At 37.9% G+C, this 14,417-nt stretch overlaps 1 pseudogene across 1 annotated transcript; it reads left to right on the top strand.

Moving 5' to 3' along the window:
• The first annotated feature begins 747 nt into the window (after positions 1–747).
• Positions 748–12,355, top strand: LOC143596026 (protein CHROMATIN REMODELING 4-like; annotated as a pseudogene). Its single transcript, XR_013146631.1, has 11 exons — positions 748–1,027; positions 1,143–1,244; positions 1,336–1,881; positions 2,465–4,998; positions 5,079–5,236; positions 5,316–5,430; positions 5,606–5,682; positions 5,849–6,026; positions 7,095–8,846; positions 8,912–8,928; positions 12,064–12,355. The product of XR_013146631.1 is annotated as a protein CHROMATIN REMODELING 4-like (transcript).
• Positions 12,356–14,417: the final 2,062 nt, after the last annotated feature.

The raw sequence follows: 14,417 nt of genomic DNA, 5'->3' as shown, positions 1-14,417 counted from the left end.
CAAATTGAAATCAAAGGCTGCAAGCAACCACTTGATGATGACAACAATCGAAGAAGAAGGTGAAAAGAGGGGGTGGATTCATAGTCCTGACGTGGCAAGAGCAGATTGGTCGAGTCTTTTTCTCCTCCTAGTCACAAAAACCAAACCCATGTCAGAGTGTTGAGTGTTGTGTTAATTCCAATTCCAATACTACTTTTCATCCCATCCGTGCCCTAGCCCCCCACCCCCAAAACCCATACACCCTTTGCCTCTCTCTGATCTGCTGCTGCTGTAAGTTGTTGTTCTCTTCGATTTTACGTTAATTGCCTTCCGGCTTTCTCGATTTCAAAACTTGATCTTGTTGCGAATTGGGGGTTTCTTGATTGAATGCATAACATGGCTTTGATTGTTTTATTATTTCTTGGAGCCTGCCTTTTTTTCTTTTTGTTGGTTTAGACTCACCTTTTAGTCAGGCACCAGAGATTAATCAATGTAGATTTTCAAAAGTACATATATGTTTCAGTTTTCAATTTTGGACAAATGGGTCGGTGGGGTAGCCAGCCGCCTAGTCGGGATTTGATATCATTGTATGGTTTCCGTTGTCGTTTTTATGCATTTCTGAATAGGGCGTTGGTTTGAAATGTCTGTTTGCTGTTATGGACTGATAACTGAATCCGGTTTTACTTATTATTCTGTGACATCCATTGATCTTTGACTAGTGAAAAATATTACTTCAATATTATTCATGCATGTTTCTTAAAGATTGGAGGTTTGGTTACCTGCAAATTTTATGCATTACCCTTAACATAAGATGAAAGATCCGGATGTGACGATGAAGAATAACGAGTTATCAAAAAGTGACATCATCAGTGGAAACTGGGTTTTGAAGCGTAAGCGGAAAAAGATTCCTTCAGGCGCAATCAAGCCCAATGCCAACACAACAGACTCCATACCATCAGAGTCTCAAACGAGTGCTTCACCAAGAAGCAAGACAAAGATAGAAGGCTCTTCTGTGTGCCGCCCCACAAAAGAAAAAGGAAACGATGGAGTGAGTTGTTGTTGTTGTTATTATTGTTATTATTGTTATTATTGTTATTGACCAGTGAAATAGTCAGTGTTTGAATATTACATAATCTATTTATGTTTTTTGTGTGTTTACGCAGAATTATTACGAATGCGTTGTTTGTGATCTTGGTGGCGAATTGCTCTGTTGTGACAGCTGTCCTAGAACGTATCATATCGAGTGCCTGTATCCACCGCTTAAGGTTTGTATTTATTTTTTTATATGTTAATAATAAAATGATGAAAGTTGCAGTGAAAGCTAACTATATTTTTTCTTTTAATTCGCGGGTTAAGCGGATACCTACTGGGAAGTGGAATTGCCCTGGCTGCTGTCTTAATAAAATCTCGGTTGAGCCTGTTGATGATTCGGATCCGTCATCAAAACGTACTAAAACAAATGTCACAAATAAAAATTTTAAAGGTAGTAATAAATCTGCAAAAAGTGACAAAAATGGGAAGAAAGGATTGAAGAAAGATAATTTGACAGTTTCAAGCCCTAAAAATGAGAAGCAGATTGATGAAGAAGAAAATAAGGTTATTATGGAGATAGAGGGGAATGAAGAAAAAGACGATGAGGATGATGGTCCATTGAAGGAAGTTGTTCTTGGTGTAGAAAGTCTTAACAGAATATCCATGAAAAGAAAAAGAAAAAGTACAAGTAAATTTTCAATGGACGAAGTTAAAAAGAAGCCGAAGAGTGATAAGGGTAAAAATGGTAAACCGCATTTGGCATCAAGCAGTTCTCAAACAAAGCAGAAGTCGGTCAAACAAACAAAGGATAAATCTTTGTCAGAAACAGACATGGAAAGTGAAATTTCTGATGTCAAGTTTAAAGACGAGGTATTAATTTCATATGCAGTTATGGTATTAATGATATAATTATGTAAATAACTAATTTGTTAAATATGATATGAAAACTATATTACTACAATAATAATTAACTTTGTTCTTGGTAAAGCAGTTTAAACACTTGAATTAATGCAGTTGAATTAATTTCTTATGAATTCTGATACGTTTGACTCGTAAACTTGTCAATGTTTTATTCTAGCCCATTTGACCTGTGAGAGACAAAATATAACCTAATTGGATCTATTTATTGATAAATGGACCGAAATCCAATCTGTTCTTCGTTTACGGTTTCCTATATTATTAGAACTATTAAAGTCTTTGAAGGTGATTTAGGTCTGGAGCTAGTATAGGAATTTTTAGAACATATATATAGAAATGGTAACCAATGCTTCACGTTGTGAATCTTACAATAAATGGAAGAACAATCATTAAGCACATAAATGCTGATTATATTTAACGAATTTTAGATACTCTACAAAAAAACTAGATTTAACTGTCTTTATTCCTGTATATTACCCTTCTAGTTCATGACCAAATATTGATATTTATTTTGTTATCTGCCAATATATTGCAGGTTAATCAGGTATTAGGTTGTCGAATTGTAACCATTGAGACGAATTTTTTGCTTAATCAATCTGCAACAGAAGCCGACAACACATCTTCTCAGAATCTTACTATAACCGACAATAATATTGAAAAGGCAGATGAAAATCTCACATGCAACGCATCAGACGTTGGAGATGCTGAAATAGTCAACGAGGACACCAAGAATACATTGACAAATCCTGATACGGAAACACTGACCAAAGATTTTAGTGAAGAGAACTTGGTAGGTTTGACTGGTCAACCCACAGATGATCGTGGGCCCACCTCAACTGACAAGAAAAACAATGACGATTCGGCTTCAACTTCAGCTGATTTAGCAAAAACAACGGAAGATATTTCAGCAAGAGATAAAAATAATAATATCAACGAGAAAAAGGAGACTTGTGAGTTTTTAGTCAAATGGGCAGGAAAGTCAAACTTACATAATACTTGGGTGCCCGAATCACAGTTAAAAGTAATTGCAAAAAGGAAACTAGACAACTACAAGTTTAAATATGGAAGAACAGTGATTAGTATTTGTGAAGAAAAGTGGAAAGTTCCACAACGTGTGATTGCTAAAGACGAATCTTCCCATGTTTTTGTGAAGTGGACCGGCCTTCCTTATGATGAATGCACATGGGAAAACATAAACGAGCCAATAATCGCAAAATCGTCTTATCTTATTGATTTATTCAATCTTTTTGAGCAACAAACCCTAGAAAAAGAGGCTGTTAAAACCAACCCAATTAAGGAAAAGGGTTATGATGTAATTACTCTAACCAAGCAGCCTAAAGAGTTAAAGGGTTCGTTATTCCCACATCAACTGGAAGCACTTAATTGGCTGAGAAAATGTTGGTCAAAGTCAAAGAACGTGATCCTTGCAGACGAAATGGGATTGGGTAAAACAATATCCGCTTCCGCCTTTTTATCATCTTTGTATTTTGAATTTAAAGCTCGATTACCGTCTCTTGTTTTGGTTCCTCTCTCCACTATGCCAAATTGGATGGCGGAATTTTCGTTATGGGCACCAAATTTAAATGTGGTCGAATATCACGGGTGTTCGCGGGCCCGAGCATTAATGCGGGAGTACGAATGGCACGCGAGTGACCCGGTGACTTCAAAGAAAACATCTAGTTATAAATTCAATGTCCTTTTAACCACTTATGAGATGATTCTTGCTGACTCAGCACATTTAAGTAAAATCCCGTGGGAAGCGCTTATTGTTGACGAGGGCCATCGACTTAAAAACTCGGGTAGTAAACTTTTTAGCTTGCTTAACACGTTCTCGTTTGAACATCGCGTGTTGTTAACGGGGACCCCACTTCAAAACAACTTTGGAGAGATGTATAATTTGTTAAATTTCTTGCAGCCTGCTTCGTTTCCGTCTTTAAAATCGTTTGAAGATAAGTTTAGTGATCTCACAACAACCGAAAAAGTCGAAGAGTTGAAGAAACTTGTGGCCCCACATATGCTTAGACGGTTAAAGAAAGATGCTATGCAAAATATTCCTCCAAAAACCGAACGGGTCGTACCCGTTGACTTATCAACCATTCAAGCTGAGTATTACCGGGCAATGTTAACGAAGAACTATCAGGTGTTACGTAATATCGGAAAAGGAGTCCCGCAACAATCAATGTTGAATATTGTAATGCAATTGAGAAAAGTTTGTAACCACCCGTATCTCATCCCACGAACCGAACCCGAAACCGGGTCGGTTGAGTTTCTTCACGATATGCGTATTAAGGCTTCGGCCAAACTTGCTTTGCTTCATTCGATGCTTAATGTATTGCACAAAGACGGCCAACGGGTTCTTATATTTTCACAAATGACTAAGCTTTTGGATATTCTTGATGATTATTTGAATATTGAGTTCGGGCCTACTGCATTCGAGAGAGTTGACGGGTCGGTCTCGATAGCTGACCGACAAATAAGAATTGCACGGTTTAATCAAGATAAAAGTCAGTTTGTGTTTTTGTTATCAACCCGTTCGTGTGGGCTCGGGATCAATTTGGCGAGTGCGGATACGGTTATAATATACGATTCGGATTTCAACCTGCATGCGGATATTCAAGCAATGAACCGGGCCCACAGAATCGGGCAGTCAAAGCGACTTCTTGTTTACAGGCTTGTTGTACGTGCAAGTGTTGAAGAACGAATATTACAGCTTGCAAAGAAGAAGTTAATGTTGGATCATCTCTTTGTTAACAAATCCGGATCTCAAAAAGAGGTTGAAGATATTTTAAAATGGGGAACCGAACAGCTTTTTGAAGATTCTTCCAAAGATACCGGGGGTGAAAGTAATGTTAATAAAGATGAAGGTTCGATTGATTTGGAACATAAGAATAAAAGACGGGTTGGGGGTTTGGGTGACGTGTACCAGGATAAGTGTACAGCTGGCAGTGCTCAGGTTGTGTGGGATGAAGCTGCTATTTTGAAGTTGCTTGACCGGTCAAACATTGACTCAGTTTTGACCGAAAATTGTGAAGGAGATATGGAAAATGATATATGCTTGGGTCAGTGAAGGTATGTTAAAATCACTTAAGTACACAAAGTTTAAATTTTTGTTTGTATCTTTTGATTGTTTTTTGTTTTTTTTTAATTAGTCTCTGGATTGGAACGATGAAACAACAGAAGAACAAGGAAGAACCGAATCCCCGTCAGCAATAATTGACAGGCCCACTTCCCACAATTTAGAAAAGAAAGAGGATATTGCTGGAAACATTACTGAAGAAAATGAATGGGATAGGCTTCTTAGAGTGAGGTAACTCGTACAATCTAATAATATTATCTCAGTAATAATCTATATTTTTTAATAAAAGTTTCTAATATTGGATTTGTAGGTGGGAAAAGTACCAGAGCGAGGAAGAAGCAGCTCTTGGTCGTGGAAAAAGGGTAAGGAAAGCTGTTTCATACAGGGAAGTCTATGCTCCACAACCTGCTGAAACGTTAAATCAGGTAACATTAACTTTAGGTTTCAAATATATATTGTTTATATATTTGATGCTGATTATTCAATTATATGATCACCGTAATAAACACATTCAAACACGGTAAGTCATACATTTGGGCATTTAGTACCTATTAAATGGCTTACCATATTGTGATTATACTTATTTTTACATTTCTGCAGAATGGTGCTGATGAGGAACCGGAACCAGAGCCGGTGTGTGAGTATACCCCCGCAGGAAAAGCTCTGAAAATTAAGTTGTGAGTTTTGCATCCTCTTAAAAATATTCATCTTTTAAAACGTAATTAGACCTTTTTTCTTGTGATTATAATGTGAGATGGAACTAATGTTATTAGTTTAAGTTATGAAATAATATGGCCAAAAAAGGCATTTATGCATAGTGTAATGATGTGTTCTTTTTAACAGTGCTAAGCTTCGAGCCAGACAAAAAGACCTATTGGCTAAAATGAAAGCATTTAGAGAATCATTGTCTACTGAAGGACATGATGGTGCGGGTCCTGTCCTGCCACTAAACATCGATACTCAAAGTGAAGGAGAAGACAAGCCAACGAGCAAGACCGATCCTAATCTAAAGCCAGACAAGGTACCCTCATAAACCATGATTTGACCCTTAACTTTGTTCGAACAGGTTGGTTTGGTTTGACCCGGACCACTTTTGTCCTGCTTTTAAAAAAATTAATACCTTAAGTATGAATTAAGAGTAACAATCTATTCCTTTTAGTCAGCCATGATTTGACCCTTAATCTTTTGGTTTGACGTGGAACACTTTTGTTCATTTTTATAAATATTAACGGCAAAAGTACGGTTAAACAACTAAATTAGTCAAAATGATTTGACCCTTAATCCTTGTTGAAATGGATTGGTTTGGTTTGACCCTCAACGCTTTTGTCCACTTTTTAAATAGTTAAAACCTTAAGTATGATTAGAGAGTAATAATTTTATTTTCTTATAAAGTATGATTTGAACCTTAATCCTTGTTGAACCGGGTTGGTTCAGTTTGATCTGGAACACTTTTCTTCAATTTTTGTGTAATTAACAGGTTAAATATTTTATTAGAGTCCCATTATAAAAAGTATATTTTTTTTAACAAAAAAAAAAAACAAATTAGAAGGTTTGTATGCATTAAATATAAGCATCGGACAACTTTCTACATGTTCTTGTTAGACATATAACGAGGGGTATAAATGATTCAAGCGAAGCTTAAACGAGCTCGAGCCTAAAGATGAGCTTGTTTAATAAATGAGCCCAAGCCCGGGACAGTTATAGAGCTCGAGCTGGCTTGTGAGCTTAAACGAGCCATTGTTTGTATAATTTTTTCATCTAATAGTTTCAATATATATATATATATATTTATACAATAGCTATTATGATGTAGAAATTAATGATAAAAATAACTAAATAATATATATCATGTTGCATACAAAAATTACAGTTATAACATATATAAACAAGAATTATAACTAATCAATCAATTAACTAATTAATAATAAACGAGGGCTCGAGCTCGAAAAACTACTCACGAGCTTGAGCCTAAGTAAGCTCGGGTTTGGGTTGAGTCTAATATTACATAACCCAGGTCAGCCCTTTGATAAGTAAATTGGTTCAAACTATGAGCTCTAATATTCTCTCACCTAATGATTTATATTTTTAGGGAAAAGAATTGGCACAAAGCGTCAGGTTGCCTGCGGTTCTCGGGCTATGTGCACCAAACTCTAACCTAATGGAGTCTGCTAACAGAAACTCTTCAAGATTTTCCAGTAGACAAGAAAAGCATCCAGTGGGCCTTGAGTTCCCATTTCATCTAGCCCCATATTTTGGGCCTGGCCCCGGGCCCTCCAACGAGATCCCTGCAAAAGCCCGTGTCAGATTCAAACATCCGGACGCCAGCTCTGACCACGAGCCCAAAGTGTTCACCTCTGCTGATGCTTTACACCTTCGTCCCGATATGATACCATTGCCCCATTTACCCCTTTGATATGACCAAACTACCCTCCCGGGGACAAAACGTCCCAAACCCCCAACCCGACATGTTTCCAAATTTATCTTTGGGCAGATCGATCGGTGACTTTTCAGCAATTCCCAATGCTGCCCAAATTAAGATTCCGCAAAGATAACAATAATCATCAAGAAATGGATGTTGGTCTGGGTCCGGGCCCACCTCCCCTGATGTTGGGTTTGGGCCCGGGTCAGATGCCGCCCATGTTTGCCTCATTGCCTGAAAATCATCGGAAAGTTCTCGAGAATATAGTGATGCGAACGGGTTCCGGTCCGGGTTTGGGATCAAGTTCAGGCAATCTACTTAAAAGAAAACTTGTTAAAGATTTTTGGTCTGAAGATGAACTTGATTTTTTGTGGATTGGTGTCCGGAGACATGGGCGAGGCGGTTGGAATGCCATGCTTCAAGACCCAAGGCTTAAGTTTTCAAGATTCCGGGTGGCGGATGACCTGGCAGCAAGATGGGAGGAAGAACAACTCAAGGTTTTGGATATACCGACTCAAAAAGAGTCTAAAAAAGACTCAAAAATCCGGGAAATCACCTGTTTTTCCTGACATTTCGGATGAAATAATGAAACGGGCGTTGCATAAAAGCCGGTTTGCTGCAGGCACACTCGGGTTTCATCCACATTTGACCGATATGAAATTGGGTTTGGAAGATAAGATTGCTGAGAGTGAAAGATTTGAAAAAGATCATTTCCCGGCATGGAATCTTGAGAGATTCCCAATGAATCTTTCTAGAGATTCAGCTGATAAATTCGGGCAGCATGTTCCTCCAAACCCGTTTGTTTCAGGACTGCTTGGATTGAATGATTTTGGTTTATTTAGTTTGCAAAATAACGGTTTGAAAATGCCAAATCCTTTCAGTAGTGGTGGGGCTATTGGCGCTAGTTTGAAGGGAAAAGAGGTTGCTGATGGCGCTGGTGGTTCCTTGGAAAACAAGTTACCTCATTGGCTTCGTAAAGCAGTTGGTGGTGGTGTTGGCGGTAGCGGTGGTGATGTTGCTGCCAGACCACCGGAGCTTGAACTGCCGCCAACAGTGTTGGCAATAGCAGACTCGGTTCGTTTGTTATACAAAGATGAACCACCAACCATTCCTCCATTTATTCCGCCAGGCTTGCTGCCTCCTCGGCCGGAAGACCCTCGCCAGATATTCAAAAAGAAAAGGCGGCGCCACTCACATTGTCTCAGTCATCAATCGTCGCTAGATATCCTGGGAACTAACCGCCAACCTCAAAAACTTGCTTCTACTTCAGGAACATCAGCAGGTACCGAACCGGACCTCACTGCACCGCCACGTGTTACCCAGACCCTGGTGGATACGCCATCTTTACCGCCAAGTTCAAACCCACAAGAACCTACAGGAAGCGGGGATTCAAGCAAGGCCGGATCAAAGGCAGCTGCAGAGGTATCAGAAGGGACACAATCAGATCATGAAACTTGAAGACTTGTTATCATTTTCCAATTTTGTAGGCATTTGTTGGCATAAAGTAGCAAAATACAAGATTTATAGATATTTCTAAATCGTGTAAACTAGTACAAATCGTAGTAAAATACATGAAGTAAAAGTTGTTTTGAACAAGTTGAAAGCTAGATGCAGGATTTGGCCTGTTTGGGCATGTACGTGATTGGCATTTAGAATCTTATTAATCTAGTAATTAAATATTTTGAATGCTATATTTAGAGTTTTTATTAAATATGAAATTTTTATTAATCAGTTTGATAATGAAGGAAGGAGTACATTTATGGGCTTTTGCTAACACAATTGCAATTTCTTTTAAAAAGAAAGAAACTTATAGTTTGTTTTCGTGTGATTTCAGGACGGAGGCACAATGCGTCTTCAAAAGAAAATTTAAACTAGTTGGGTATCTACGGTTTCAAAAATGAACCATTTAAGTCCCTGTCAAATGAGGAATTACTAGTTTACCCTTTTTTATGATCTATATGAGTCCCTGTGGTTAAGTGATTGCTCAGTTTTAGTCCCTCTTTAAAAATTACCTCAAAATTACATAATTAACCACCAAACTATAACCAATCAAGCCATAATCAACTAACCAAACCATAATTAACCAAAAATTAATGAACCGAACTTTTTTTTAACAAAAATAAAAAAAGCCAAACTTTTTTTTAACAAAAATAAACAATGTGAACTGTTTTTTTAACAAAAATAGATGAACCATACTTTTGTAACAGAAGTACAAACTGAATTATTTTTTTAAAATATAAACGAAGTGAACTACTTTTTAACAAAGATAAACGAACCAGACTACTTTTTTAACAAAAATAAACGATCGAATTACCTTTTTAGGGAAAATAAATGAATTGTTTTTTACTAAACTAAACGAACGTAACTACTTCTAAAGTAAGCAATCAAATCGCACTCCACCTTAGCGCAAGCTACGACAATATTTTTGTTAAAAATAAATTCGATTAGCTTATTTTTGTTTTAAAAAAATTTGGTTCATTTATTTTTGTTACAAAAAGTATTTCGATTTTTTTTTTGCTAAAAATAAGTTCCGTTCACTTATTTTTTTTAAAGTAATTCTACGTTTGTTTTTGTCAAAGCGAATTGTTCACTTCGTTTAGTTTAGTAAAAAAAGTAGTTAGTATTGTTTATTTATATTAAAAAAAAAGTATTTCGGTGTTTTGTTTTTTTGTTAAAAAAGTAGTTCGGTTAGTTTATTTTTGTCAAAAAGTAGTTCGGTTAGTTTTATTTTGTTCAAAAATAAGTTTGATTTGTTTTTGTTTTATTTTGTTCAAATGTAGTTGGATTCGTTTATTTTTTTTAAATGAAATGAACTAAGTTGCTTGTTAAAAAAAGTGACTATGTTCCTTTAGTTTAGTAGAAAAAAAAGTAGTTTGATACGTTTATTTTTGTTATATGACAAGTTTGGTTTGTATATTGATGTGTTGTAAAACACACTTGTTTTTCCGCACCATTTATCATTGTTTTAGTCACTTTTATATCTAACATTTAATGTTTATAACTTGTCTTAGCATAATTTTACTTAAATATTTATTTTGTAGGTTGCGGGTTTAAAGAGAAAAGAACCGAGATTTTTAAGAGATTCGGATACCTTTTACGCATTTTTTTTGAAGATCCAAGTTAAAATCCCGGGCCGTGCTTATTTTGTGAAGCCCACGAATGTTATATTATAACATAACTTAAGATTAAAAAAACAAAAGTGGGCTGGAAATTGAGGTCGGCCAGCAGCAGCAGAATATAATATGAAAAATAATATTAAAACCCTAAGCATCTCAATTCAAAGGGAATTAATTCTCAAAAAGGTTGTGCGGTGCATCAGTTGTGTTGTGGGCGGCCATTGGTAGCAGCAAAAGAGTAAACAAAACAATTTTGTTTTGTGGTTCACGTGGGCAACATTAGAGACACAAAATTATATAACACCAAATCCCCGGTGCATGTTCTGATCGGCAGTTTATAGAGGTTGTCTATTATTTGGTTTTTACTTGTTAAAACATTATCTACCTCATTCAATAATTGTTAGATATGTGTTTTGCTACTAGCTTTATACAATTTAATCTTTGATGTATTAAATATTGTCTTTATATAATTATTGCTTATTGATTCAGCGTATTACTTTGATTGATTGATTGTGTGTCGTTCGGTTAGGGTTCTACGTTTAGGTCTTAGACTTGGTGTTTTTGATCTGATTGTGGTTAGCGCGACCATAAGAATCTTGAGTGCAATTATTTATTAAAATTCAATAGTTTCACATTCCTTGCGACCGAGAGGTAATAGGGAGTCGGTTTGTCTCGCGCCTTTATTCGGTTAGGTTAGAATTGCGCGAGAGCGAGTTTTGGTCTTGTCCGGTTTAGTTTTGCGGGCAAATATGTGTCTTAGATCAAGTTAAATATTGTTACCCCTTTATCCCTATAATTGCTAGTACCAATTTTAAGCTGGTTTTGTGTCGTTGAGTCCGAGAGGAGATGCGTCATTTAGGTACTTTAGTAATCTTTTTACCGGTGCATTTATTCGATTTTCTTAGATTTGTGAGGGTTAGTTAGTGAGACCGAGAGGTGATCTAGCGAACTTTAATAAGCCTTAGTTGATTATTTTAAGATCCCGGTTTCGTGTGATTAGTTAATTCCGTTAACCGTTGAACTGTCAATAGGATTCTTGCCTAGGTAGTCGTTTCTCCATAATTGTTAAAAGCTCCGTAAGTGCCGTTAAGTTTTTTCGTTAGTTTCGTTAAGTTAAGTAATTTAGTTTTTAATTAATTAAAATAAAATAAAATATAATAAAATCAATTACAAATATTATTAGGGTAGGACTTGGTTTAGGGTCTATTATTTGAGCCGTTCTCACGTGTCTTCGAGTTCGATATCCGGACTTTCCTTTTCTTTGCTACACGCGACCGGTACACTTGCCGTTTGTGTGAACTAGGATAGATTGTTTGGTTTTTAAAGCTTAGTTGCGATTCGTGTTTTATTTATATATATTTTTTCGCACATCAAGTTTTTGGCGCCGTTGCCAGGGACACGGTTTGAGGCGATTAGAGAACGACCCGAGTTTGGGGACTTATCTGTTTCTGCTTACTTGCTTATTTGTTTTTATTTGTTTTTAGTTTAATTTTAGCTTAGTTAATTTTAGTTTTTCTTTATAGTCGTATGCGTCATACCCGCTCACAAGGACCGCCGAAACTTGAAACGTCTGACGATACCGAGAAAGTCGAGCCCGAGAGAGAGTGTTCTGTTTCATCGACATGTTCTGATTCTTCTTCTACTTCTATTTCTTCCGCATCTTCTAGGGATATGAACATGGGTGACCAACCGCCTAGGAGAGTAGTAGCTGACTATGGTAGGCTGACAACGAATCCTCATTCAAGCATCACTTTACCGAACGGTGCCGCCGCTGGCAACTGGTCCATTCCTGCCCACGTCATGCAACTCATCTAAACCGCACTCCAATTCGAAGGGCTAGAGAGTGAAGACCCTTCAAACCACATCGACATGTTTGTTCAAATCTGCGAAACTTTCAATATCGGCAACATGAACGATGAAGCCATCTATCTCCGTCTTTTCCCCTTCTCACTTACCGGCAAAGCCTACAAATGGCTGAAGTCACTACCTGCTGGATCCATCACCACTTGGGCGGGCCTTCAAGAGAAATTCATGACCAAATTCTTTCCGCCATCTAAATCCGCTCGGCTCCGTGAGGAGATTTTTTCCTTCCGCATGAGGTCCGACGAGTCTTTCGGGGAAGTTTGGGAAAGATTCAAAGACCTCCTTCTTAGTTATCCTCACCACGGTTTAGACAAGTGGATGCTCATCGAGAAATTCTACAATGGAGCCACTCAGCACGTGAGAGAGATGTTGAACCAAACTGCTAACGGGAACCTCCTTAAGAAAAAAGATCCAGATGAGTGTGTCGTCCTTTTTTATGATCTAGCAGCGAGCTACGAGGGGCACGAGGGCAGAAATTCTTCCACGTCATCGAGAGGAGTACTTCAAGTCGATTCGAACACTAGCATGCAGGCGCAGATTGATGCTTTGAACAAACTCGTTAGAGATCTTACCATTAAGAGCGTCACGAAGTGTGAGGTTTGCCGAGGGGGTCACGACACCATTGAATGTCCTGTTAAGCCGAGTATCAATCAGGAGGAAGTTGACTTCGTCAACAACCCCTTGAGATATCAAAACCCAGCCTTTGGCGGGAACACTGGCTGGAGAAATCAGAATAACTATCGAGGGGGACAAGCCAGTGGCTACCAAGCCCAATACCAAAACCAGCATCGAGAGAATCTATTCGGGCAGGGGAGTTCAGGTCAGGAGAGTTCGGAACAAGCGGGGAGAGAGGAGAAGAAAGCCTCACTGGAGGAGATGATGGCTGAGCTGCTGAAGCGAGATGAGAGGAACCTAGTGACAAATGAGGCGAAATTTGCGGAACACGATGCTATGCTGAAAAACCAAGCCACATCTCTAGCTAATCTTGAGCGTCACGTCGGAAAGATCGCCAGCCAGTTATCCGAGAGAGCACCAGGTTCACTACCGAGTAATACCGAGAAAATTCGAGAGGGTTCGCCAAGACAGTGACTACTAGGAGCGGTGCTAGAAGAGAAAGAGAGGCTGGACCCTCGAGAGTTGTCACACTTGCGGTTGATGAAGAAGAGAAGGTGGACGAGGAGATCCAGATGGAGCCTCCTCCGGCCGAGGCACACCAGCAGACTATTCCAGCGAGTACAAGGCCGGCCGATATACCTTCATCATCATCAAACCCACCTTTGAGAGTCTACAAACCCAAACTGCCTTATCCTGGGAGACTCCGATCGAATAGAGACGAGGAGCAAAACTCCAAGTTCCTTGAACTCCTCAAACAGCTTCACCTAAACATTCCTTTCCTTGAGGCGCTCACTCAGCTTCACCTAAACACAAGTTTGGTTCGTTTATTTTTGTTAGAAAGATAGTTTGATTCGTTTATTTTTGTTAAAAAAAAGTTCGGGTCGTTTGTTTTAGTTAAAAAAAGGAGTTTGATTCATTTATTTTTGTTAAACGAAATGAACTACTTGTTCTAAAAAGTGATTCGGTTCGTTTAGTTTGCTTAAAAAAATAGTTTGGTCCGTTTATTTTATTAAAAAGTAGTTTGGTTAGTTAATTTTTTATGAAAAGGTGGTTAAGTTTGTTAATTTTTGTTAAAAAAATTGGTCAAGTTTATTTATTTTTGTTAAAAAGTGAACGGGACTCAATGTGAACAATTATGAAAGTTCAAGGATTCAGAGTGACAACGTATATATATAAAAGTGAAATGTTGAATCTACCTTCTGTTGAGAGCCCTCCTCCTTCCTTAGAACTTAAGGATCTACCCTATCATTTGGAGTATGCATTCCTGGACGAGGAGAGGAAGCTACCCGTCATCATCGCGTCTGCCTTGACGGAGGTTGAGAAGTTGAAGTTGTTGAAGGTGCTGAAATTGCACAAAGAGGCGATAGCATGGAAAATTATCGACATCAAAAGAATTAAT

This window comes from Bidens hawaiensis, unplaced genomic scaffold, assembly GCF_021521415.1.
Source record: "Bidens hawaiensis isolate Kalapana, Puna unplaced genomic scaffold, B.hawaiensis_p1.1 tig00045965_1, whole genome shotgun sequence".
In the NCBI taxonomy this organism is placed as follows: Eukaryota; Viridiplantae; Streptophyta; class Magnoliopsida; order Asterales; family Asteraceae; genus Bidens; species Bidens hawaiensis.
Note: the sequence above shows the minus strand (reverse complement) of the source record. Positions and strands in the feature narration are given on the sequence as shown.